At 39.1% G+C, this 26,094-nt stretch overlaps 1 protein-coding gene across 3 annotated transcripts in view; it reads left to right on the plus strand.

Moving 5' to 3' along the window:
* The window catches only part of TESK2 (testis associated actin remodelling kinase 2), a 131,022-nt gene that overhangs the window by 30,527 nt on the left and 74,401 nt on the right, over positions 1-26,094 (plus strand). The gene's annotated exons all lie outside the window — the stretch shown is intronic.

Below are 26,094 nucleotides of genomic sequence, written 5' to 3' on the forward strand. Positions count from 1 at the left end.
TGGTAAAATACACATAACATAAAATTCACTATCTTAACCATTTTTAAGTGTACAGTTTTAAGTATATTCACATTGCTGTGCAACCAATCTTCAGAACTTTTTCATCTTGCAAAACTGAAACTCTGTACCTACTAAATAATTCTTCCCTTCCCTCTCCCCGCAGCTCCTGGCAACAACCATTCTACTTTCTGTTTCTATGAGTTTGACTACTCTAGATACCCTATATAAATGAAATCATGTAGTTTTTGTCTTTTTGTGATTACCTTATTTCACTTAGTCTGTTTTACTTTTTAAGGAACCACCATACTATTTTATGTAGAGTTGTACCATTTTACATTCCCACCAGCAACGTACAACAGTTCTCATTTCTCCATATTCTTACTAACACTTGTTCTCTTTCTTTCTTTCTTTCTTCCTTTCTTCCTTTCTTCCTTTCTTCCTTTCTGATATTAGCAATTCTGGTGGGTATGGAGTGATATCTCATGTGGCTTTGATTTGCATTTCTCTAATGACTAGTGATGTTGAGCATCTTTGCATTGGCCTTTTGTGTATCTTCTTTGGAAAAATATCTATTCAAGTCTTTTGTCCTTTTTTTTTCTTTTTTTTGCGGTACGCGGGCCTCTCACTGTTGTGGCCTCTCCCGTTGCGGAGCACAGGCTCTGGACGTGCAGGCCCAGCAGCCATGGCCCATGGGCCCAGCCGCTCCGCGGCACGCGGGATCCTCCCAGACCAGGGCACGAATCCGCGCCCCCTGCATCGGCAGGCGGACTCCCAACCACTGCGCCACCAGGGAAGCCTTTTTTGTCCAGTTTTGAGTTCGATTTTATTTGTATGTAAGGGTCATATCCTTTATCAGATATATGATTTGAAAATATTTTCTCTTATTCTGTGGGTTGTCTTTTTACTCTCTTATAGTGTCCTTTGATGCACACAAGTTTTTAATTCTGATTATGTCTAGTTTACCTAGTTTTTCTTTTGTTGCCTGTGCTTTTGGTGTCATGCCCCAAAATAACTTCCAAATCCAATATCATGATTTTCCCCAATGATTTCTTCTAAGAGTTTTATAGTTTTAGCTCTTACATTTATGTCTTTGATCCATTTAAGTTAATTTTTGTACGTAGTGAAAGGAAAGGTCTAACTTCATTCATTCAATGGTGCTGAGTTTTCCCAGCACGATTTGTTGAAAAAAACTGTTCTTTCCCCATTGAATGGTCTTGGCACCCTGTTGAAAATCAATTGATCATATGTGCCAGTGTTGATAACGCTTTTATTTTATTTTATTTAAAAACATATTTATTTAGGGACTTCCCTGGTGGCACAGTGGTTAAGAATCCGCCTGCCAATTCAGGGGACACGGGTTTGATCCCTGGTCCGGGAAGATCCCACATGCCACAGAGCAACTAAGCTCGTGTGCCACAACTGCTGAGCCTGCGCTCTAGAGCCTGCGAGCCACAACTACTGAGCCCATGTGCCACAACTACTGAAGCCCACACACCTAGAGCCCATGCTCTGCAACAAGAGAAGCCACTGCAATGAGAAGCCTGTGCACCACAACGAAGAGGAGCCCCCGCTCGCTGCAACCAGAGAAAAGCCCACGCACACAACAAGGACCCAACGCAGCCAAAAATAAAATAAATAAAAAATAAAATAAATAAATTTATAAAAAAAAAGTCATTGCCATACCCAAGGTCATCTAGGTTTTCTTCTGTGTTATCTTCTAGGAGTTTTACAGTTTTGCATTTTATGTTTAGGTCTGTGATCCATTTTGAGTTAATTTTTATGAAGGTGTAAAGTCGATGTCTAGATTCATTTTTTTGCATGTGAATCTCTAGTTCTTCCCGCCCCATTTCCTGAAAAGACTATTTTTGCTCTGTTTTATTGCCTTTGCTTCTTTGTCAAAGATCAATTGACTGTATTTATGTGGATTTCTGGGCTCTGTATTCTATTCCATTCATCTGTTTGTTTATTCTTTCATCAATACAACAAAGTCTTGATTACTGTAGCTTTATAATGTTTTGAGGTCAAGTATTTGTTCTTCTTTAACACTGAGTTGGCTATTCTGGGTTTTTTGCCTCTCTATATACACTTTAGAATCAGTTTGTTGATATATACAAGATAACTTGCTGGGATTTTGGGATTGCATTGAGTCTATAGATTAAATTGGGAAAAACTGACATTTTGACAATATTGAGTCTTATCCATGAACATGGAATACCTCTCCATGTATGTAGTTCTTCTTTGTTATCTTTCATCAGAGTTTTGTAGTTTTCTTCATACAGATCTTGTACATATTTTGTTAGATTTACACCCAAATATTTTATTTTGGGGGTTGCTGATGTAAATAGTAATTTGTAATTTTAAATTCTACTTATTCATTGCCTGTATATAAGAATGTAATTGGGCTTTTTTGTACTAACCTTGTATCTTGCAACCGTACTATAATTGCTTATTAATTTCAGGAGGTTTTTAAAAAATTAATTAATTAATTAATTAATTTGGCTGCCTCCGGTCTTAGTTGTGGCATGTGGGATCTTCGTTGTGGCATGTGGAATCTTTCGTTGCAGCACACAGGCTTCTCTCTAGTTGTGGTGCTCAGGCTCCAGACGCGCAGGCTCAGTAGTTGTGGCTCACGGGCCTAGTTGCTCCACGGCATGTGGGATCTTCCCAGACCAGGGCTCGAATCCATGTCCCCTGCATTGGCAGGCAGATTCTCAACCACTGTGCCACCAGGGAAGCCCCGGAAGGTGGATTCTTAACCACTGGACCACCAGGGAAGTCCCTATATGCTCTCATCATTTGTAGTGTAATTTGGTTTGATTTCCTTTTTTTTTTTAAAACATCTTTATTGGAGTATAATTGCTTTACAATGGTATGTTACTTTCTGCTTTATAACAAAGTGAATCAGCTATACCTATACATATATCCCCATATCTCCTCACTCTAGTGTCTTCCTCCCACCCTGATTTCCTTTTTAATCTAAGAATTATATAATATGAGATTTTAAAATTTCCACACAGTAAGTTTTCTTTTGGTAATTGTTTGATATTTAATTTCTAATTTTAGTGCGTCATGATCAGAGAAAATGGCTTATATGAAGTCTGCCTTTGGAGTATAATTTAGATTTTGTTTTGGTGTAATGCATGATCAGATTTTTTTGAATGCTGCAAATGTGTTTGAAACAAATATGAATTTCTATTTGTTTGCATAAAGTTTTATATATCTCTGTTAGATTAAGCTTTTGTACTGTGTTATTCAGATGTTATATGGCCTTCTTTATTTTAGTCTAATCTATTTCTTTGAAAAAGTTCTATTAATAGTTCCTAATGTGTTTATAGATTTCTCCTTGTGTTTCTCTCAGCGTGTTATTTGTTTACAGGCCATTTTGTGAAGTAGATATTAATAGAAATTCATGATTATTATTGGATTGTATGCTGTAGATAGATTGTATATTTTATAAATGCTAGTTTTTTATTTTTATCCCACCTTATGCTTTTAGCTTTGATTTCTACTTTATCTGATATCAATATTGTGTACCTTCTTCCTCACTGTATGCATTTGTCTGTTGTTTCGGTTATTATTTTCCCAGTATGTCTTTTTCCATCTCTATTTTTATTCTGTCTGTGATAGTACATTTTTAATGTGTGTCCTGTGAAACAGTTTTATATTTAGTTTTTTTGATCCAAAATTAAATTTTCCCATAAAGAGAGAGATTGTAATCTGTTTACATTTATTGTGATTACTTCTGTCTTTATACTGAGTAAACTCTTAAATGGTGATTTAATGAGTATAGAATTTAGGACAGTAGTTATTTTCCTCAGCACTTTGAAATTACTCTTCCCCTTTTTCTTCTTCTTTTTGTAGTTCACCTCTATTTTTGCTGATAAGTTAATTCTTAGTCTGGTTGTTACCCTTTTTATTTTTCATTTATTTATGTATTTTTTTTAAAGACTATGGTTTCTTTTTTCTTTTTTTTTTGGCTGCAGTTGGTCTTCATTACTGCACATGGGCTTTCTCTAGTTGCGGCGAGTGGGGCCTACTCTTCGTTGTGGTGCGTGGGCTTCTCATTGCAGTGGCTTCTCTTGTTGTGGAGCATGAGCACTAGGCACACAGGCCTCAGTAGTCGTGGCACATGGGCTCAGTAGTTGTGGCTCACGGGCTCTAGAGCACAGGCTCAGTAGTTGTGGCGCACGGGCTTAGTTGCTCCATGGCATGTGGGATCTTCCTGGACCAGAGATCGAACCTGTGTCCCCTGCATTGTCAGGCGGATTCTTAACCACTGCGCCACCAGTGAAGTCCCAGGGATTTTTTTTTTATCTCTTTTTATCTCTGTGCACTGCTGTATCCTCAGTGTCTAGAATTTTACTTGGCACATAGTACCCATTTTTCTACAAGGTTATTTTTCTTGTATCTTACTGATTTGTGGGACTCCTTTATATCTGTGCTATGAATTATAGATATTTTCCAAGATTGTAGTGCTTTTTAAGCTAGTTTTTAACAATTTTGTAATGTAGCAATAGTTCATTTTGTTTTTTACTGTCTTGACTTCTGTTTCTTTTATTATTTAGAAAGGCTGTCTGCACTCCTTTGTTATAAAAATTTTTTTCTAATCACTTTTATGGTATTACTACTTATGTTTAAATATTTGATCCATCTGGAATTTATTTTTTAAGATGTGTACTCAATTCTACCAGCAACATTTAGTTTATATCAATCTTTAATATTTTTCTCACTGATTGGAAATGTCACCTTTATTCTATACTGAATTTTCCTAAGAATTTTGGTCTCTTTCTAGACTTTATTCTATTGCATTGAACTGTCTATTCATATACCAGCATTGCAGCTTTATTTTAATATCTGGTTAGCCTAGTTCTCCATCATTATTATTCCTTTTCAGAATTTTCTTGGCATTTCTTCCTTTTTTTTTTTTTTTTTTTTTTTTGCAGTACGCGGGCCTCTCACTGTTGTGGCCTCTCGCATTGCAGAGCGCAGGCTCCGGACGCGCAGGCTCAGTGGCCATGGCTCACGGGCCTAGCCGCTCCACTGCATGTGGGATCTTCCCGGACTGGGGTACAAACCTATGTCCCCTGCATTGGCAGGCGGACTCTCAACCACTGCGCCACCAGGGAAGCCCAACTTCCATTATATCTTATGTTTGTTGTTTGCATATGAGGACTATTAATTTTTACATATTAATTTTTGGTGCATCTAGTATGCTGAGTTTTTTAATGTTTGCAGTAGATTTTCAGTTGATTCACTTTGATTTTCCAGACATACAGTCATATCTGTGAATGATGATAAATTTATTTCCCATTTTTATATCTCACTTATCTTTTTCTCAATAAATTGCATTGATCAATACTTCCTAAAATATTAAATAATAGTGATATTTGACATCTTTGTGTTGTTCTTGACTTTAATAGGAATACTTGTAGTGTTTCCTAATTAAACATGATATGGTTTTGGGGCTGAAGGAGATATCTCTTTTTCTATTGGATCTTCAAAATCTTAACAAAAAATCTCCTGTTTTGTGAATAATTATTTTTATGCAGTATGTATGTGGAATTTTTACCGTATGTCTTTTCAAAGCCTGTAGTATGATTGTTAATTTTATGTGTCAACTTGACTGGGTCAGGGGGTGCCTAGATATATGGTCAAATTTTATTCTGGGTGTGTCTGTGAGAGAAAGTTTTGGATAAGATTATCATTTGATCAGTAGCCTGAGTAAAGCAGATTGCCCTCCCTAATGTGGGTTACCCTCATCCAATCATTTGAAGGCCCATGTAGAACAGAAAGGCTGACCTTCCTATCATTAGAGGGAACTCCTCCCTGACTACTTTAGCTGGGATATCTGTATTTTCCTGCCTTCCTTTGGATTGGAACTGAAATATTGGCTCTTCTTGGGCCTTGAGCCTGCCAACTTTTGGACTGGAACCTATACCATCGGCTCTCCTGGTTCTCAGACTCAGACTGAAATTACCAGTGGCTTTCCTGGGTCTCCAGCTTACTGACTGGAGCTCTTGAGACTTCTCAGTCTATAACTGTGTGAGCCAATTCCTTATAATAAATCTCTTTGCCTCTGTATATATCTTTTTTGTTCTGTTTCTCTGAAGAACTCTGATACATATGGTGATACATGTATTTTTCTCTTTTGCTCTCTTAGTAAAGTGAATTATATTAGTAGGTTGCCTAATAGTGAGTTATCTTTGCATTCTTGGTGTATTATTCTTTAATGAGTTGCTAACTTCTTTTTTTTTTTCTTTAATTATTTTATGTATTTATTTTTGTCTGCGTTGGGTCTTTGCTGCTGTGCGTGGGCCCTCTCAAGCTGCAGCGAGCGGGGCCACTCCTCGCCGCGGCGCACGGGCCTCTCACTGCAGTGGCCTCTGCCGTTGCGGAGAAGTGGCTCCAGGTGCGTGGGCTTCAGCAGTTGTGGCACGCGGGCTCTAGCGCACAGGCTTAGTAGTTGTGGTGCACGGGCTTAGTTGCTCTGCAGCATGTGGGATCTTCCTGGACCAGGGATCGAACCTGTGTCCCCTGGTAGGGTAGATTCTTACCCACTGCGCCACCAGGGAAGCCCCAGTGTGTTTATTTTTAAGGTTCATGATGAATTTAGCTAGTTTGCTCTCTTAGGAAATAATTAAGACTGATGAACTAGGGCAGTGGTTCTCAACTGGGGTCAGTTTTGCCCTCCTAAGAGATATTTTGCAATGTCTGGAGATATTTTTGGTTGTCACAACTGGGCAGGGGGTGCTACTGGCATCTAGTGGGTAGAGGCCAGTGATGCTATTAACATTCTACAATGCACAGGATAACCCTCCACAACAAAGAATTGTCTGGCCCAAAATGTTAATAGTGCTGAGGTTATAAATCCCTGGCCTAAAAGCACTAAAAAGATGAAAGTATAACATCTGTTACTGAATTTAGGAAAAATATACTTTTAGAAACAAAACAGTTTGGATTTCCATTTAAAACCATTTGTGAACTTCAAAGAGTTTCCTTTCATTGTTAATCTTTTTCACGTTTTTAAAAACTATAAAACAGATTAGGGTAATTTCATTGTTTCTAGGAAAATGACTTAGAATATTTTGGATGTTAGTGAAACCTATTTAGGGGAGAACTGAGGTATGTGTAAGAAGAGGTGACATGAGTGTTTATAAAGTAAGGGAAAAGAATGTAAAATCAAATGGCACAATGGCCCTAATCTCTTACCTTCTGGTAAGTGGAAAATCTATTCAGCTTTACTGTAGCACTGGCTGACAACCTGTTCAGTGTTTTAAATTAAGAGTGCTTCTGGTAGGATACAATAGAAGGCTCTTAATTTCTTTTTTTAAAAAATTAATTAATTTCTTTATTTTTTTGGCTGTGTTGGGTCTTCGCTTCTACGCGCGGGCTTTCTTTTTGGTTGCGGCGAGCGGGGGCTCCTCTTTGTTGCAGTGTGCGGGCTCTCATTTTGCTGGCTTCTCTTGTGGAGCACGGGCTCTAGGTGTGCGGGCTTCAGTAGTTGTGGCACACGGGCTTCGGCAGTTGTGGCTCGCGGGCTCTAGAGCACAGACTCAGTAGCTGTGGCGCATGGGCTTTGTTGCTCCGCGGCATGTTGGGATCTTCCCGGACTAGGGCTCGAACCCGTGTTCCCTGCATTGGCAGGCGGATTCTCAACCACTGCGCCACCAGGGAAGCCCTTAATTTCTTTTTATACTAATCCTTGTTTTGTTTGGGAATATAATTGGAAGGAGAATTTCTAGGAAGATGACTTTTCCAGTCTCTTGATATAACTAAAGTACCCCATGAGATACTAAAACACAGAATTATTTTAGTATGTATTATGAAACCTATAAAACCTGGAATCCCATTCTAGAACAAAGTATCAATGTGATTTCTTTTCTTTTTAATAAGAGCTTTACTGAGAGATATTTCATATACCGTAAAATTCTCCTTTTTTAAATACATAATTCAATGGTTTTTAGTATATTTACAAGGTTGTACATCCCTCACCACTGTCTAATTTAAAAATGTTTTTATCATCCTAAACAGAAATCCAGTACTTATTAATAGTCACTGCCCATTCCTCCCTTCCCCAATCTCCAGGCAACCACTAGTATTCTACTTCATGTCTCTATAGACTTGCTTCTTCTGGACATTTCATATAAATGGAATCATACAATATGTGACCCTTATGACTGACTTCTTTTACTTAGCATAATGTTTTTAACATTGATCCATGTTACAGCATGTATCACTATTTCATTCCTTTTTATGACCCAGTAATATTACAATGTATAGGTAATACCACATTTTGTTTATATAGTCATTTGTTGATAGACATTTGGATTGTTCCCATCTTTTGGTTATTGTGAATAGTGCAGCTATGAATATTTGTGTACAAATATTTGTTTGAGTACTTGTTTTCAATTATTTTGAGTATATACCTAGAAGTGGGATTACTGGGTCATATAGTAATTCCATTTTACTTTTTGAGGTACTACCAGACTATTCTCCACTGTGGCTGTTTCATTTTACATTCTACCAGCAATGTATAAGGGTTCCAGTTTCTGTAAAACTCACCAACATTTGTTATTCTATCTCTTTATTATTTAAAAATTTTTTTATTATTATAACTACCCTAGGGCATGTGAAGTAGTATCTCGGGGTTTTTTTTTAGATAATAATTGATTTGCAATATTTTATTAGTTTCAGGTATACAACATAGTGATTCAAAAGTTTTATAGATTATACTCCATGTATAGTTATTATAAAAATTGACTATATTCCCTGTGCTGTACAGTATATCCTTGTAACTTATTTTTTTTGTTTTTTTTTTGTTTTGTTTTGTTTTTTTTGCGGTACGCGGGCCTCTCACTGTTGTGGCCTCTCCCGTTGCGGAGCACAGGCTCTGGACGCGCAGGTTCAGCGGCCATGGCTCACAGGCCCAGCTGCTCCGCGGCATGTGGGATCCTCCCGGACCGGGGCACGAACCCGTGCCCCCTGCATCAGCAGGCGGACTCTCAACCACTGCGCCACCAGGGAAGCCCTTGTAACTTATTTTTATACATAGTAGGTTGTACCTCTTAATCTCCTACCCCTATATTGCCCCTTTCCCTTTCCCTTTCTCCATTGGTAACCACTAGTTTGTTCTCTATATCTGTGTTTGTTTCTTTTTTGTTATGTTCACTAGTTTTATGTTTTTTAGATTCCACATACAAGTGATAACACATAGTATTTGTCTTTTTCTGTCTGACTTATTTCACTAAGCGTGATATCCTCCAGGTTTATCCATGTTGTTGCAAATGGTAAATTTCATTGTTTTTTATGGCTGAGTAGTAATCCATTGTATATGTATGTATACCACATCTTCTTTATCCATTTGTCTGTTGGACACTTAGGTTGCTTCCGTGTCTTGGCTATTGTAAATAATGCTGCTATGAACATGGGAGTGCATGTATTCTTTCAAACTAGTGTTATCCTTTTCTTTGGATATATACCCAGGAGTGGAATTGCTGGATCTCATAGTAGTTCTATTTTTAGTTTTTTGAGGAACCTCCATGCTGTTTTCCACAGTGGCTGTACCAGTTTACATTCCCTCCAACAGTGTGCAAGTGTTCCCTTTTCTCCATTTCCTCGCCAACACTTGTTATTTGTGATCTTTTTGGTGACAGCCATTCTGACAAGTGTGAGGTGATATGTCTTTGTGGTTTTAATTTTCACTTCCCTGATGGTTAGTGATGTTAGTGATGAGCATCTTTTCATGTGCCCGTTAGCCACATTATGTCTTCTTTGGAAAAATGTCTATTCAGGTTTTCTTTCTATTTTTAAATCGGGTATTTGTTTTTTTGATGTTGAGTTGTATGAGCTGTTTACAAATGTTGTATATTAACCCCTTATCAGTCATGTCATTTGCAAATATTTTCTCATTCAGTAGATTTTTTTTTTTTTTTGGTTGCATTGGAGGTCTTGGTTGCTGCGGGCAGCCTTTCTGTAGTTGCGGCGAGCGGGGGCTACTCTTCATTGTGTGCAGGCTTCTCATTGCAGTGGCTTCTCTTGTTGTGGAGCATGGGCTCTAAGCGTGCGGGCTTCAGCAGTTGCGGCACGTGAGCTCAGTAGTTGTGGCTCGTGGACTCTAGAGCGCAGGCCCAGTAGTTGTGGCACATGGGCCCAGTTGCTCCACGGCATGTGGTATCTTCCCGGCGCAGGGCTCGAACCCGTGTCCCCTTTATTGGCAGGTGGATTCTTAATCATGGTGCCACCAGGGAAATCCCTTCCCTGGTTATCTATTTTATATATAGTAGTTTGTATCTGCTAATCCCAGACTCGTAATTTATCCCTCCCCCACTAAGTGAAGTGACTTACTTCACTTAGTATGATAATCTCTAGGTTCATCCATGTTTCTGCAAATGGCATAATTTTATTCCTTTTTATGGCTGAATAGTATTCCATTGTGTTTGTTTGTGTGTGTGTGTGTGTGTGTACATATATATATCACATCTTCTTTATGCATTCATCTGTTGATGGACATTTAGGTTGCTTCCATGTCTTGGCTATTGTAAAATGGTGCTACTATGAACATTGGGGTGCATGTATCTTTTTGAATTAGAGTTTTTTCCTTATATATACTCAGGAGTGGGACTGCAGGATCATATGGCAACTCTTTTTGTTTTTTTAAGGAACCCCCATACTGTTTTCCTTAGTGGCTGTAACAATTTACATTCCCACCCACAATGTAGGAGGGTTCCCTTTCTCCACGCTCTCTCCAGCATTTGTTATTTGTAGACTTTTGGATGATGGCCATTCTGACTGGTGTGAGTTGATATCTCATTGTAGTTTTGATTTGCATTGGGCTCCATAGTTGTGTCTCACAGGCTCTAGAGCACAGGCTCAGTAGTTTTGGTGCACGGGCTCAGTTGCTCCGTGGCATGTGAGATCTTCCTGGACCAGGGCTCGAACCCGTGTTCCCTGCATTGGCAGGCAGATTCTTAACCACTGTGCCACCAAGAAAGTCCCCTGCCCTTTTGTTTGTTTTTTTTTTTTGCGGTATGCGGGCCTCTCACTGTTGTGGCCTCTCCCGTTGTGGAGCACAGGCTCCGGACGCGCAGGCTCAGTGGCCATGGCTCACGGGCCCAGCCGCTCTGTGGCATGTGGGATCTTCCTGGACTGGGGCACGAACCCGTGTCCCCTGCATCGGCAGGTGGACTCTGGGCCTCTCACTGCCGCGGCCTCTCCCATCGCGGAGCACAGGCTCCGGACGCGCAGGCCCAGCGGCCATGGCTCACGGGCCCAGCCGCTCCGCAGCACGCGGGATCCTCCCGGACTGGGGCACGAACCCGTGTCCCCCGCATTGGCAGGTGGACTCTCAACCACTGTGCCACCAGGGAAGCCCCCCTGCCCATTTTTAAGTTGGGTTGTTTTTGTTGAGTCGTAGGAGTTCTTTATGTAGTGTCCTTTAATGCAGAAAAGTTCTTAATATTGTTGAGATTCAATTTTTAGTTTTCCTTTTGTTGCCTGTGCTTTTGATGTTATATCCATGAAATTGTTGCCAAATTCAATGTCATGAAGATTTTCCCTAATGTTTTTCTCTAAGAATTCTGTAGTTTTAGCTCTTAAGTTTTGGTGCTTTTTTAAATGGAATTGTCTTCTTTTCTTTTCTTTTCTTTCTCTCTTCCTTTCTTCCTTCCTCCCTCCCTCCTTCCCTCCCTCCCTTCCTTCCTTCCTGGGTCTTAAAAAAAGGAATATTTTATTAAAACAAAAGTGACTACAATGAAAGGGGTTTTAAAAAGAAAACTAAGAAAGTGGTGTTTTGCTTGGGAGGATTCTTATACTCATGCAATGAGGACTCTTTCTTTAACTTCAACGGTGGAAATGTTGGAAGGATGCAGTGGCTGAGATCAAACTAAGAATGCCAATGTCAGGCCAAAGCCAGCTGGTGTCTTCCAAAGTGACAGAAGGGGATACTATAGGGAAAAACACAGGAAGAGCTGCAATCTTTTTGTCTCCTCTAGAAGAGAACTTTATGTGCTGTAAGGAGAATGCTCTAGCTACCCTGCGTTCTAAGGATAGGACTTTGTTTCTAGCAGTTTTAAAAAAATATTTATTTATTTATTTGGCTGTGCCAGGTCTTAGCTGCGGCACGTGGGATCTTCATTGCCACATGCGGGATCTTTAGTTGTGGCATGTAGGCTCTTTTAGTTGTGGCATGTAGGCTCTTTTAGTTGCAGCATGTGGGCTCTTAGTTGCGGCATGTGGGATCTAGTTCCCTGTTCAGGGATCGAACCCAGGCCCCCGGCATTGGGAGTGTGGAGTCTTAACCACTGGACCACCAGGGAAGTCCCTCTAGCAGTTTTGTTGTCGGGGGAATTGTCTTCGTAATTTCATTTTCAGATTGCTTATTGCTAGTGTAGAATACAATTGATTTTTATGTATTTATCTTGTATCCTGTAACCTGGCTGAACTCTTCTATTAGTTCTAATAGTTTTTGTAGTGTGGATTTTTTGTTTTTTAGAGTTTTCTATATACAAGATCATGTTGCCTGATCAATATGAATCTTGATTGCATAGGTGATCTCTTGAGAATCAATCCGCAAACATACATTCCTTTAGAAGATTAATTGAATTTCTTTGGAATCAGCTTTTCTTGTTAACTAATACAGTTAAAATGTGTCTTCTCATATAACAAGAGGTATGGCTCCTTGTTTTTAAGCCCACCATATCAAATACTTTGTCATTTTGGAACCAGATTATATTCTAAAGGCGTTATTGGTAATGATGTCAGTCTTGAGAGAGTGGTACTCATAGTACGGATTTGATCATCCCCCCCAAAGCCTTGTTTGTCTTACTACTCTTGGGGAGATTTTCTCCTCTTCCATATCTGGACCCTTGCAGTCTGAGTTAAATGCCCATATTCTGTGTCTTCACAGAAACCTATGTTACCTTATCATATTCTTTTGACATCATCTGTTTAAAGTGTCTTGTCATCCCACTTAGCTTTAAGCTCCATGAGAACAGGGACCATGTCCTATTTACCTTCATTTCTCCAGGATATAGCACTGTGCCTAGAATAGAGTAGGCATTCATTCATCCATCTATCCATCTATTCATTCCTTCAATGTATTGTGGTCTTTCTAAATACCAGGCACTGTGAAAAGTGCTGAGATACAGTGATGATTAAAACTTGTTAACCCTGACCTTGTGGAAATTATAATCTAATGGTAAGCAGTTACATTAAGTAATTACAAGGGTAATTGCCACATAAAGGGAAGCATAGTATATTATTTATTGTTGCATAACAAGTTTACCACCAATGCGGTGGTTTAAAAGAACACATATTATTATATCTGTTTCTGTAGTTCAAGAGTCCAGGTATGACTTAGCTGGGTGCCCTGCTTCAGAGTCTTACAAAGCTGCAATCAAGTTGTCAGCTGGGGCGGCCATTTTATATGAGACTCAAGTGGGGAACGATCTGCTGTTAAGCCTGCGTGGTTGTTGGCAGCATTCAGTTCCTGGCATGCTGCTGAATTGAGGGCTTCTGGTCCTTGCTATGTTTCCCTCTCCATATGGCAGCTTGATTCTTCAAAGCCAGCAAACAAGAGAGTCTCCGAGCAAGATGTGTGTTAGTCTTATGTAACATCATTATATTTAGGTTGCAGTAAATTCTTCTTTAATGTTTTAATTTACATTAAAGTCACTTTTCCCATATTGAATTCGTGTGGAGTAAGTCACTGATCCTGCCAAGGGTCAGGGGGACAGAATCACATAATGGCATGACACCAGGAGGCGGAGATTATAGAGTCCAATCTGTCACCACACACAGATTGCAGTGGGGCTACAAAAAAGCCATACGCTTAATTTGAAGAGGGATGATGGTTTTCTTGAAAAAGTGAAGTTTAAGTTGAGACCTGAAGGGTGAGTAGGAACTAGCTAAGTGAAGAAATAGGTTGGAGATGAGCATTTCTAGGAGAAGGAACAGTCTATTCATAGGCCAATGAATGGAGTCTGAGGTGCAGTTGAGGATTTGAGAGAAGTCTAGAATGGCTAGAGCAGAAGGTCCGTGGGACATTGGTAAGAGATGTAAGCAGAGGTTTATTGTCGAGGACCTCATCATCTATAGAGGTCCTAAAAGGTAATGATTTTGGACTTTATCTTAAGAAACTTGCTTTTATTCAAGGGTGTAATATGTTCTGATATGCATTATAAAAAATTACTGGCTGCAAATATCAAATGAATTAGAGAGGGTAAGAATAGATTCAGTTTGGCAATGGTCCAGGTGAAAGATGTAATGTGTAACTTGTGGTGGAAGTGTTGTGTGGTAGCAATGGGGGTGGAGAAGAATGAAATGATTTGAAATACTAGACATGCTTTTTAATTTACCAATTTAAGTATGCTTGTAAAAAAAATGGAGAGATATTTAGAATGTATTATCTGTAGCATTTGGTGAATGATTGGATGTGATGGTGAGAAGAAAGAGGAATCAAAGATGATTTCAAGGGACTTCCCTGGTGGCACAGTGGTTAAGAATCCTCCTGCCAATGCAGGGGACTCGTGTTCGAACCCTGGTCTGGGCAGGTCCCACATGCCGCAGAACAACTAAGCCTGTGCACCACAACTACTGAGCCCGCATGCCACAACTACTGAAGCCTGCGCACCTAGAGCCTGTGCTCCACAACAAGGGAAGCCACCTCAATGAGAAGCCTGAACACCGCAACGAAGGGTAGCCCCCGCTCTCTGCAACTAGAGAAAGCCTGTGCACAGCAACGAAGAACCAATGCAGCCAAAAATAAATTAAATAAATTAAAAAAAAAAAGAGATGATTTCAAGTATGAGCCCTGAAGGAGGAGCACATTTGATGATTTTAAATTTGGATTGGTGTGAGGTGCTTATGAGACCTATATGTGGAAATGATCCATACGCAGTTTCTTTCTTTCTTTTTCTTTCTTTTTTTTTTTTTTTTTTGCGGTACGCGGGCCTCTCACTGTTGTGGCCTCTCCCGTTGCGGAGCACAGGCTCCGGATGCGCAGGCTCAGTGGCCATAGCTCACGGGCCTAGCCGCTCTGCGGCATGTGGGATCTTCCTGGACCGGGGCACGAACCCATGTCCCCTGCATCGGCAGGCGGACTCTCAACCACTGCGCCACCAGGGGAGCCCTGCTTTTTTTTTTTTTAATATTTATTTATTTGGCTGCATCGGGTCTTAGTTGCGGCATGTGGGATCTTGGTTGCAGCATGCTGCGCCTTTCGTTGCACCATGCAGGCTTTTCTCTAGTTGTGGCGCATGGTCTCCAGAGCGTGCGGGCTCAGTAGTTGAGGCATGAGGGGTCTCTGGTTGTGGCACGCGGGCTCTAGCGTGTGTGGGCTTAGTTGCCCCATGGCATGTGGGATCTTAATTCCCTGACCAGGGATCGAACCTGCATCCCCTGCATTGGAAGGCGGATTCTTAACCTCTGGACCACCAGGAAGTCCCAATAAGCAGTTTCTTATAAAGATCTGGGGCTCAGAGAATAGATCTTGTTTGGAAATGTAAATTTAAGAGCCATTTACATAGAGTAGCTGAAGCCAAGGATATGAATGAGATTATACAGAGGGCTTGGGACCAAGCGTTGAGGAACTCCAACATTTAAGGGTTGTGTAGAGGAAGGAAGAGCTGGCAAAGGAGTCTAAATAGGACTACCAACAGAGGTAAGAGAAGCAGTGTTTGTATGTGTGTATCTGTGCGTTAGAATGAGTGGAAGAGTGAGACGTGATGAAGAAATTCACACCTAAGATGAAAACAGAGTTTTTGTTCATTTCACTGTACCCTGTATAACAATGCCCAACTTGTAGTGTTGGAAGGATCAAATGAAATATGTAGATCACCTTGTACAATGCCTAGTCCGTCAAGCTCTTAAAATTTTTGATATTGTTATTTTCTCTATTTCAGTTTTACACAACAGTTCAAATCTGATCTTAGGTCAGCCCACTATTTTTTTATTTTATTTTATTAAAATTTTTTTATTGAAGTATAGTTGATTTACAATGTTGTGTTGGTTTCAGGTATACAGCAAAGTGATTCAGTTATACATACATTCATATTTTTTTCAGATTCTTTACCACTATAGGTTATTACAAGATATTGAATATAGTTCCCTGTGCTATATAGTAGGTCCTTGTTGTTTATCTATTTTATATATAGCAGTGTATATCTGTAGTTTGTTAATCCAAAACTCCTAATTTATCCCTCCCCTACCCCCCTTTCCCTTTGGTAACCATATGATTGTTTTCTGTGTCTGTGAGTCTGTTACTGTTTTGTAAAATAAGTTGATATGTATCATTTTTTTTAAAGATTCCACAAATAAGTGTTATAGTATGATATTTGTTTTTCTCTGACTTGCTTCACTTAGTATGATAATCTCCAGGTCCATCCATGTGGCTGCAAATGGCATTATTTCATTCTTTTTTATCAGCCTACTACTTTTTAGATGTGATTTCAGTTTTGAAGGTTATATGAAATCAGATGCCTTCTTTTCTTACCATTAGTATCATATTTTTCATAGCATGAATGAGTGTTCTCTTCTTTATGCCTCCTATATACCGTGTACAGACTTTATCAGAGCAATGATACATTTTTGTTTACTTGTTTGCCTTTCTCTGTTAGATCAAAACTCCCTGTGTTTTTCATGTCCGTATGTTTAGCGCAGACTGCCACATAGAGGGCACTCACTAAATATTCGTTGCATAAGAAAAAATGTATATATATACATTATAAGAATACATTAAGAGGCAAAGTAGCTGAGAGACTGGAGCTAGGCTGCCTTGGTTTGAATCTTGACTCCACCACTTATAAACTTTCTGATCTTGGGCAAGTTACTTGACTTTTGTGCCTTGGTTTCCTCATTTGCAAAATGGAGATAATAATAGTGGTGTTGTTGAGAAGATATAATGAACTAGTATATATGAAGTACTTAGAATAATGTCTAGCACATAATACACCCTATATAAGGGCTAGTTACTATTTCTATTATATATAGTTAAGATCTGTTGAGTTCTTTGTGATAAGTACTGTGTCAAGAACTCATACACGTTATCTTTTAAAATGACTACAACAATCCTATAAGTAGTTAGACTTCCATTATATAAATGAGGAAACTGAGGTTAAAAATATTTAGCATCTTGGGCTTCCCTGGTGGCTCAGTGGTTGAGAGTCCGCCTGCCGATGCAGGGGACACAGGTTTGTGCCCCGGTCCTGGAGGATCCCACATGCCGCGGAGCGGCTGGGCCCGTGAGCCATGGCCGCTGAGCCTGCGCGTCCAGAGCCTGTGCTCCGCAACAGGAGAGGCCACAACAGTGAGAGGCCCGCGTACCGCAAAAAAAAAAAAAAATTTAGCATCTTGCCAAATATATTACAACAAGTAAATGGAACAACTAGGATTTGAATTCCTGTCTACCTAATTGATGAATGGACTATTGCATCTAATTTTGATTTGGTATACAAGAAATAGATTATTTATTAATTTGTATGTATTTATGATATTTCTGGACTATGATAGCATATATAATAAGTTTTTTATAGAGTTCAACCTGATTAAATTCATGTGGCAAGTACAATATATAACGAGGTATAAAAGATAAGACAGGGCTTCCCTGGTGGTGCAGTGGTTAAGAATCTGCCTACCAATATAGGGAACACGGGTTTGAGCCCTGGTCTGGGAAGATCCCACATGCTGCAGAGCAGCTAAGCCCGTGAGACACAACTACTGAGCCTGAGTGCCACAACTACTGAAGCCCACGCGCCTAGAGCCCGTGCTCTGCAACAAGAGAAGCCACCCACTGAGAAGCCCATGCATCACAACAAAGAGTAGCCCCTGCTTGCGGCAACTAGAGAAAAGCCCGCGGGCAGCAACAAAGACCCAATGCAGCCAAAAATTAAAAAATAAATAAATTAAAAGAAAAAGATAAGACAAAGGCTTAGGTTCCCACTTTCCTTGGTATATTTTCTGAAATTGACAGCACTGTATCTAGAAATGCTAAGCCATAAGATTAGTAAACTTATAAACAAGAAGAGCCAGATATCTGCTGTCTGCTTGGTACTGAAAAACGGATTTTTTCACATTCATGGCTGTACATTTATTATTTAGTGCACATGGAGTTTGTCATGCAAACTTTAAATCTGTAGGGTGAACAGTTGTATATGGAAAGTAAAGGAAACATTTTAGTATGTGAATGTTATTTTGTTCTGGGATGTTTTATTTTTGTGCTTGGGAATGTAAAGGTTCTGTGTTCTCTGGTAGCCTTGTCTGCTTTGTCTGAAAAGTAAGATACTGGATCTCATTATTGCTAGTGTTGCTGCTGTGGTCTCAGTGCCCCAAGTGACTATAATTTTTTATCCTCTCAAACTATAACTTGTGAAATTTGTATGAGAGTGAATCTTCTCTTTTAAATGTTGCAATCTGAATCTACAAGTACTTAAGGATTTTTCTCAGATTGTCTATATTTTATCCTTTTTTTTGCCATGCCACGTGGCTTGTGGGATCTCAGTTCCCCGACCAGGAATTGAACCCATGCCACAGCAGAGAAAGTCCGGAATCCTATCCACTAGGCTACCAGGGAACTCCCAGATTGTTTATATTTTATTTCACAGTTGTGTTTGTGCTTCTCTGTACACCTTTCTGAGACCTCACTGTAAACAGTGTTTTCATCAGTACTGCATGTGACTCTTCTAATAAGATGCAGTGCCTGTATGTTTTAATAATTACTGTATCAGAAAAGAGTTAAGCTCTATGGTCTTAGAGGTGTATAAGGCAGCTTTTGTAAGATGACTAAGAATTGGACAGTGAGGATGATGTGAGACAGTACATGTTCTACCTGAAGATGAAGGTTAGGATAAAGCCTATTAGGTATTTCTGATGTTACCAGTTTTCAGAGTTTTTGCTCTGACTGAGATGTCAGTTTATACCAAGGCCATTTGGGGAACAAAGTAGTGAGTTCTGGGAGTGATGTGAATCACCCTCAACTCCAAAACTTCCATGAGCAAGATTTGTGTGTGGGGTGTGTATGTGTGTGTGTGTGTGTGTGTGTGTGTGTGTCTGTTTATCTCTTCATATCAAACCAGCCGTTTCAGAATTAAACTACCCCATGTAGTTAGAGAATTAATGTAACCTTCAATATAAAGAATGGAATTAAAGGGTAATGAATGTAGAGAAAACCCTTAATTGTACCATATTACTCTGGCATGAATGCAGTGTTTTTTAGGAATTGAGCACATTTTTAATCATCAGAGAATGTTTACAATGTCAGAAACAGTTAAGGAAAAGAGTATGGACAGAGAAGACTAGAGCAGCAAGGACTGAATCTTCACAGGTCCCTTTACTTGGGGAGGATGTGGAGAAAAAAGAGAGAAGCAACAGTTAGAGACAGGTTCCTAAAGATCAGGGAAGCTACCAAATCTACCAAACATAAATTCCAAGGGGCTGACACCATATTACGGAGATTTACAAAAGAGAGAATAGAGAGGAAAGAACTTCCTTCCCATCTCCCACCACCTTTTAAAAAGGAGTTTAGCATTGAAAAGCCTGGGAGAAAGAGGATGATAGCAGTCCAAGGCTTCTTAGGGCTCTGCACCTTGGAAATGGTCTTTATTGCATATCCTTATTGTCTGTCAAAACTGCTTCTTGCTAAATTTCCTGTTGTTTTCCATGTTGCATTTATCTGGTTTTGCAACCTCTTTGAGCTACAGGGGGTTTCAGAGATGGAGCTGTTATGGGGAGGTTCAGTTTTTTGGGGTGAAGTGATACGTTTTAAAGGAGATTATTTGTATCACATGTGTTCTTAAGGTTTACACACAGTAGTATATGATTGTAGCTTTTGGCCATATTCAGTACATTTACTAGTTCCTCCAGAGCTGATGTGGAAAGTTAGGCTGCTAACTAGTAAAGAATTTTGCAGATGTGTCTGTGGGGTGAGCTCAGCACTAGGTGACATCAAGGGATAATTTATCAGGTAGAAAATTTTACTTTGTGCATATTGCTATACAAAAGTATCTCCCAAGATCCTTTACCTTAATTGAAAATCCAGCTGGAAAAACAAAAACTGGAAGCACACAAGTTGTATGTACAGCTTGGATTCACTCAGTGCATAGATGTATTTCTGTAGATGATATGATATACGTGAAAGCATGTGAGAGATATTATAAAAAGCTGATGTTAGAGTATATTATTTTTGCAGTGAGGCAAGTGAGAGGGTTGGTTGCCTCCCCTTTGAGACCTCATAGCACTCTGCTGATACTTCTGTTCTAGCATGTAATAAACACTGCAGTTATTTGCTATCTTAATCATTCATTCATTTACTCAGCAAGTATTTAGTTAATGCTCATTAGGTGTAGTTCATTGAGCTAGTGCTAGGGATAGAGAAATAAATAAAATCCTGCCCTAAAAGAGCTCTTTGCTTAGGGTGGAAGACAGGAAATGTATTTAAAATACGGTATTTGCTGAAACAGAGCCTTTATCAAGAGCCTCAAATTGCTTAATAGATAGTTGCTGAGTGTGTGAAAGTATGCATAGGGTGCTAAGGGACTTAATAAGGGGCACCAGTACAAACCTTGTTTGAAGGGGTCAGAGAATGCTTCCCAGAGTTCACCCTTGAGTTTTCTTGAAGGGGAAGAACGAGCTTGTCAGATAGACAAGCAGGGAAAGGGCATTTCAAGCATGAAGAAAAGCATTCGCAGAGGCACAGAGGAATAAGAGCATGGAATATTTTTGGAATGGTGAGTGAAAAATTAGGTTTGGTTCAAGTCTGGTGGGTGCATGGAAAGAAATGGCAAGCCTGTGATGAGTCTAGAGAAGTAGGCAGAGACCTGAAAATGAAAAATTTCTGTAGATACGTTTATTTTATTAGTTTTTTTCTCTCCCAAATCAACTTTTGTTTTGTTGAACCTCTTTATTGTTTCTTCATTTTCTATTTCATTAATTTTTTGTTTTTATCTTTATTATACTTTTTTCCCTAGAATCTTTAGTTGAACTCTAAATTATTTATTTTGAACCTTTTACAGATCAGTTAGGATTGTCTTAGGCAGTATGCTACAGAAACCTGAACACAGTGGCTTTTTCAAATAATATATTAATTTTTTTCAGGAAATCTTGAGAAATTCCTGTGCTTTACAACTGCTTGAGGAAGTCATCAACAATCCAGGCTTCCTCTAGCTCTGTCTTTAGTGTGCGGCTTTTGTCCTTTTGGTTACAAGTTAGCTGCTCTTGATGCAAGCACCACATCTTTGCTTCAGACTATAAAAAGGACAATTTCATCAGGAAAACATTAGCATTCCCAGAATCCCCCACCAAGCAATTCCCACTTACATCACCTTACTAGGACTATGTCATCTGGCCACCCTAGCTGCAAGGAAGATAGCCAGATTGAATGTTTTAATTAAGCAGGATGCCACCTAATTGGAGTTACGTCAGTTAAGAAAAGGGGAAAATAGATGTTGGGTAAACAATTAGTATTGCCCACTATGCTTATTTTTAATTATCTCTTTATTTTTGACTTTTAATTTTATTTCATAGTGGTCTGAGAATGTGATTCAACCATCATGATGTAGTATCCATGCATTTTGGTAAATTGTTTCACATACACTTGAAAAAATCAACAAAACTTACCTTTGTGGGACAAGATTAGATCAAGCATGTCAGTTTTGTTATTAAAAAAACCATATCCATACTCATTTCTTGTCTGCTTAAGCTTTCAGTTTCTGAGAGGTATTTTAAAATATCCTCTGGAGATTCTGGATTTGTCAAATTTACCTTTTATTTTGTCAGTTTTTGTTTGGTATATTATAAGGGTATGTTGTTAGATACATACAAGATCGTGATTATTCTTGACAAAATTATTATTAGGTAGTGTGCACACAGTGCTTTTTTCCTTAGCCCACTTGTTTTCAACCCTGTCAGGCCGAATGTTCTTTGCATTATCTGGGTTCAAATTCTGTCTCTGCCATTTACTAGGTCTCTCATTTTGAAAAAGTCATTTAATCTCCCCTTGCCTCCGTTTCCATAGCTGTAAAATGCGAAATATTAATAATACATATCTCACAGAATTATTTTGAGAATTAACTGAGTTAATACATCTAAAGCAGTTACACAGAGGAACCTAGTATGTAGCAAGTGCTATAAATTTAGGTATTATAGCAATTTTTAAAAACATAACTCTTAACTACCCTGAAATGAAATCGATAGGTAACTTTGGTAGTATTGCTTTATAATTATATAACATCGACATGATACCCTGTGTAATAAACGAAAAGTAAAAGAAAATTAAATTAGTAAAAATGATTTCAATATACACATTTTGGGGCCTAACTATGCTAGAAGACATAGTAAAGTGGTTAGATGCTTTTACCTTCCTAAACATGACAGGTTTAGTTTTAAGAGAGGACAGAAGCCACTCCACGAAAGGGGAAAAATTAAAGAGCAGAGATGCCAGTGAATATTAGAATAAAAGTGTAATAACAGGCCAGACTTATTTGTGATGTGATAAGGGAAAGAGGTAACTTCAGCTGAAATAGGAATAGCTTGCCAAGACAAACTACAGATTGATTAAGGAGAGAAAACAGGGAGGTGTAATATATCTTTGCCAACTATCAGAGTGTTTCTTTCTAAATGTTCATTTAACTGGAATGTTCCATCAGGAAAAAAAGTTGGCAGAGTAGTCACATTGATAACTTTATTTGTGGGTAAAGCAAAAACACACTTCTTATTTATCCATGTTGTACTATTGTGTTGGCCGTGCGACATGTGCAATCTTAGTTCCCTGACCAGGGATCGAACCTGGGCCCCTGGCAGTGAAAGTGGCAAGTCCTAACCACTGGACCACCAGGCTTCCCCACTTTTTATTTATATATTTGATTTTTTTAAAATAAAGGCTAAATAAATCACCATGAATATAAAAACTACAAATGGATTCTGATACAGATGTGTTATATTGGGATTCAGAAGCAGCATTGCCATTGGTGGTCTGATCTTCTGAAATGTTGACCAGTTCTTAATGATATTCTTAACAAAACAAAAAAACAATTTCCCTCAATTTACAGGTAGTTACATTCCTAGGAAGTTCAGTATATTTTAAAACTATGCAAGATGACTTTGTTTTTATGTAAAATGGAGTTAGAGTCCAAGCTTAGTTAATAATAAATATGTTCTTTATTTACATGAATGTCTGGTAAGACATTTGCATTTCATACTGGACATGGAACAATGCTTCCTTGTGCGGTATTATCCCGTACCTGCAGGATGTCTAGCGTCTCAGGCCTGCAACACTCCCTGCCCCCAATCGTTGTTATAACCAAAACACTTCACCTGAAAACTTCAAAGACACCTCTGAAGTGAGATGTTACAGCCTCCCTTGAAAACTACTGCTTTAAACTTTATTTGCCTAATACTAATGTTGCTATACCAGCTTACTGTGTACTTATTGTACACTCACTGTGACTTCTTGGCTCGAAGTCCTAAGCCACTCATCTAATAGTTAATTTAATGATTAATTACTTTGTTACAATTCTTACCTTGTTGTCCTTTTTTTGTTATTTAATTCTCCCCTTATTACTTCTCTGAGCTGGTCAGAGGTTTATGCTTTTCTCCACCTCTAGAAAATAACCATCCCGACTCAAGTTATCCATTTAAATTCAGCAAACCTTTTTTGAGCAGTCAACTACTAAATACTAGGCACTTGGCCAGAGAAGAGATCCTCAGTTTGGTTTCATACCACACTGCTAAAGGATGAAGTTATTGCATGTGATTTGTTATTTAAAATGGTTAAAGTATCAACATATGCAAATAATTTAATTTTAAAAATATAAATTAGAGTTGAATTAGAGGCACCCCTATATTTACTGTCACTCATTTGCATGTTAATATGCTTACTTGAATGGAATAAAAATGGATAGAGTAGTAGCTAATAGACATAGGATTGTATATAACCTGTAATCTGCTTTTTCTATTCCAGAGTCTACCAATGTCTGTTGATAGTTATGTAATAATTGCCATACTTTTCTTTCCTGCTTACCTTTTAACAATTTTTGCCAAAAATCTAGGTTTGTCCATATAAGAAGTCCTGCTTGTCAGAATGTGTGTTTTGGGGAGGCGGGGAGCTGAATAACTATCCTGGGGATAAAGAAATGAATAAGGCAGTCTTTGCTCTTAGGCATATAGGAAATTGTTCCATATGCAGTTGTAGATTCTGTGTCTCAGGGAGGAGGTAAGTTCAGGAGCTTCCTAGCTGCCACCTTGAATTGGAACTGCCCTTAGGTATATTGGAGATAAATAGATACGTAGACTAACAGCATACAATATGCAAGTGCTATAACAGAGATAAATAAGAACAGAGTACTAAGAAAACGGAGTGGAGCCATCCAACTTTTCTTGAAATAAAGTAAGATTTTCCCAGGGGAAGTGATGTTTCTTATATCTTGAATAATTGAAGGGAATTTGGAAGGGAGATTGGGATAGGGATCAGGGGATTGAGGATTACATCAAGGCATTGAGAATAGCATGTGTCAAGGCAAGTAAGTGTGGAGAGGGTGATACCTTTGGAAAGAATTACAAATATTAGTATGTAATAACTAAAGGTATGGGGAGAAGATGGTGGGAATATACAGGGAGCAGAAGATGGATTAAATTTTGTTAAGGAGTTTGGACTTTATTCCCCAGGTAGTGGTGAGCTATTGAAGAATTTTAAGCTGGAGAGCAACAAGATAACTTTGCAATTTGGGGGCAAAGATTGCTGGAAGATCTGACAAACTGATGTCTCATGTTGATCTGTAAGAGCCTTCTCAACATCTAGCACAGTGCCTTGTATATAGAAGATGATAGTATTTGCTGTTATTTGAATGTGGCTGAAAAGTCTAATGAAAGATTATCAGTTACTTCCAGTTACTTACAGGCTGCATGCACACACTTGACTGACCTTTAGTTTGTGGTTTGTTCCTTTGTTTGTAGACCTTGAAGTCATCTTTAACACTAGTTTTATTTATTTATTTATTTATGGCTGCGTTGGGTCTTTGTTGATGCCTGCAGGCTTTCTCTAGTTGAGGCGAGCAGGGGCTACTCTTCGTTGTGGTGCTCGGGCTGCTTTATTTATTTTTTTTAACATCTTTATTGGAGTATAATTGCTTTACAATGGTGTGTTAGTTTCTGCTGTATAACAAAATGAATCAGCTATACATATACATATATCCTCATATCTCCTCCCTCTTGCGTCTCCCTCCCACCCTCCCTATCCCACCCCTCTAGGTGGACACAAAGCACCGAACTGATCTCCCTGTGCTATGTGGCAGCTTCCCACTAGCTATCTGTTTTGCATTTGGTAGTGTATATATGTCCATGCCACTCTCTCACTTCGTCCCAGCTTACCCTTCCCCCTCCCCATGTCCTCAAGTCCATTCTCTACATCTGTGTCTTTATTCCTTCCTGCCCCTAAGTTCTTCAGAACCATTTTTTTTAAGATTCCATATATATGTGTTAGCATATGGTATTTGTTTTTCTATTTCTGACTTGCTTCACTCTGTATGTATGGACCTTCACTCTAGGTCCATCCACCTCACTGCAAATAACTCAATTTTGTTTCTTTTTATGGCTGAGTAATATTCCATTGTATATATGTGCCACATCTTCTTTATCCACTCGTCTGTTGATGGACATTTAGGTTGCTTCCATGTCCGGGCTATTGTAAATAGAGCTGCAATGAACATTGTGGTACATGACTCTTTGAATTATGGTTTTCTCAGGGTATATGGTGCACGGGCTTCTCATTGCAGTGGCTTTTTGTTGTGGAGCACAGGCTCTAGGCGCACGGGCTTCAGTAGTTGTGGCGCTCGGACTCAGCAGTTGTGGCTTTGTTGCCACGGACTTAGTTGCTCCACGGCATGTGGGATCTTCCTGGACCAGGACTTGAACCCGTGTCCCCTGCGTTGGCAGGCGGATTCTTAACCACTGTGTCACCAGGGAAGTCCTGTGGAAACTTTTAAAATCTGTAGAAAATTGAAAGACTAATGCAATAGACCTCTGTTAAGTCCCTTCAACTAGAATCACCAATTATTAATATTTTGTTACATTGCTTTATCTCTCTGTATTTTTTCCGGCAAACCACTTGAG

The sequence above is a fragment of the Monodon monoceros genome, unplaced genomic scaffold, assembly GCF_005190385.1.
Source record: "Monodon monoceros isolate NGI ecotype Baffin Bay Population unplaced genomic scaffold, NGI_Narwhal_1 Super_Scaffold_18, whole genome shotgun sequence".
Taxonomy (NCBI): domain Eukaryota; kingdom Metazoa; phylum Chordata; class Mammalia; order Artiodactyla; family Monodontidae; genus Monodon; species Monodon monoceros.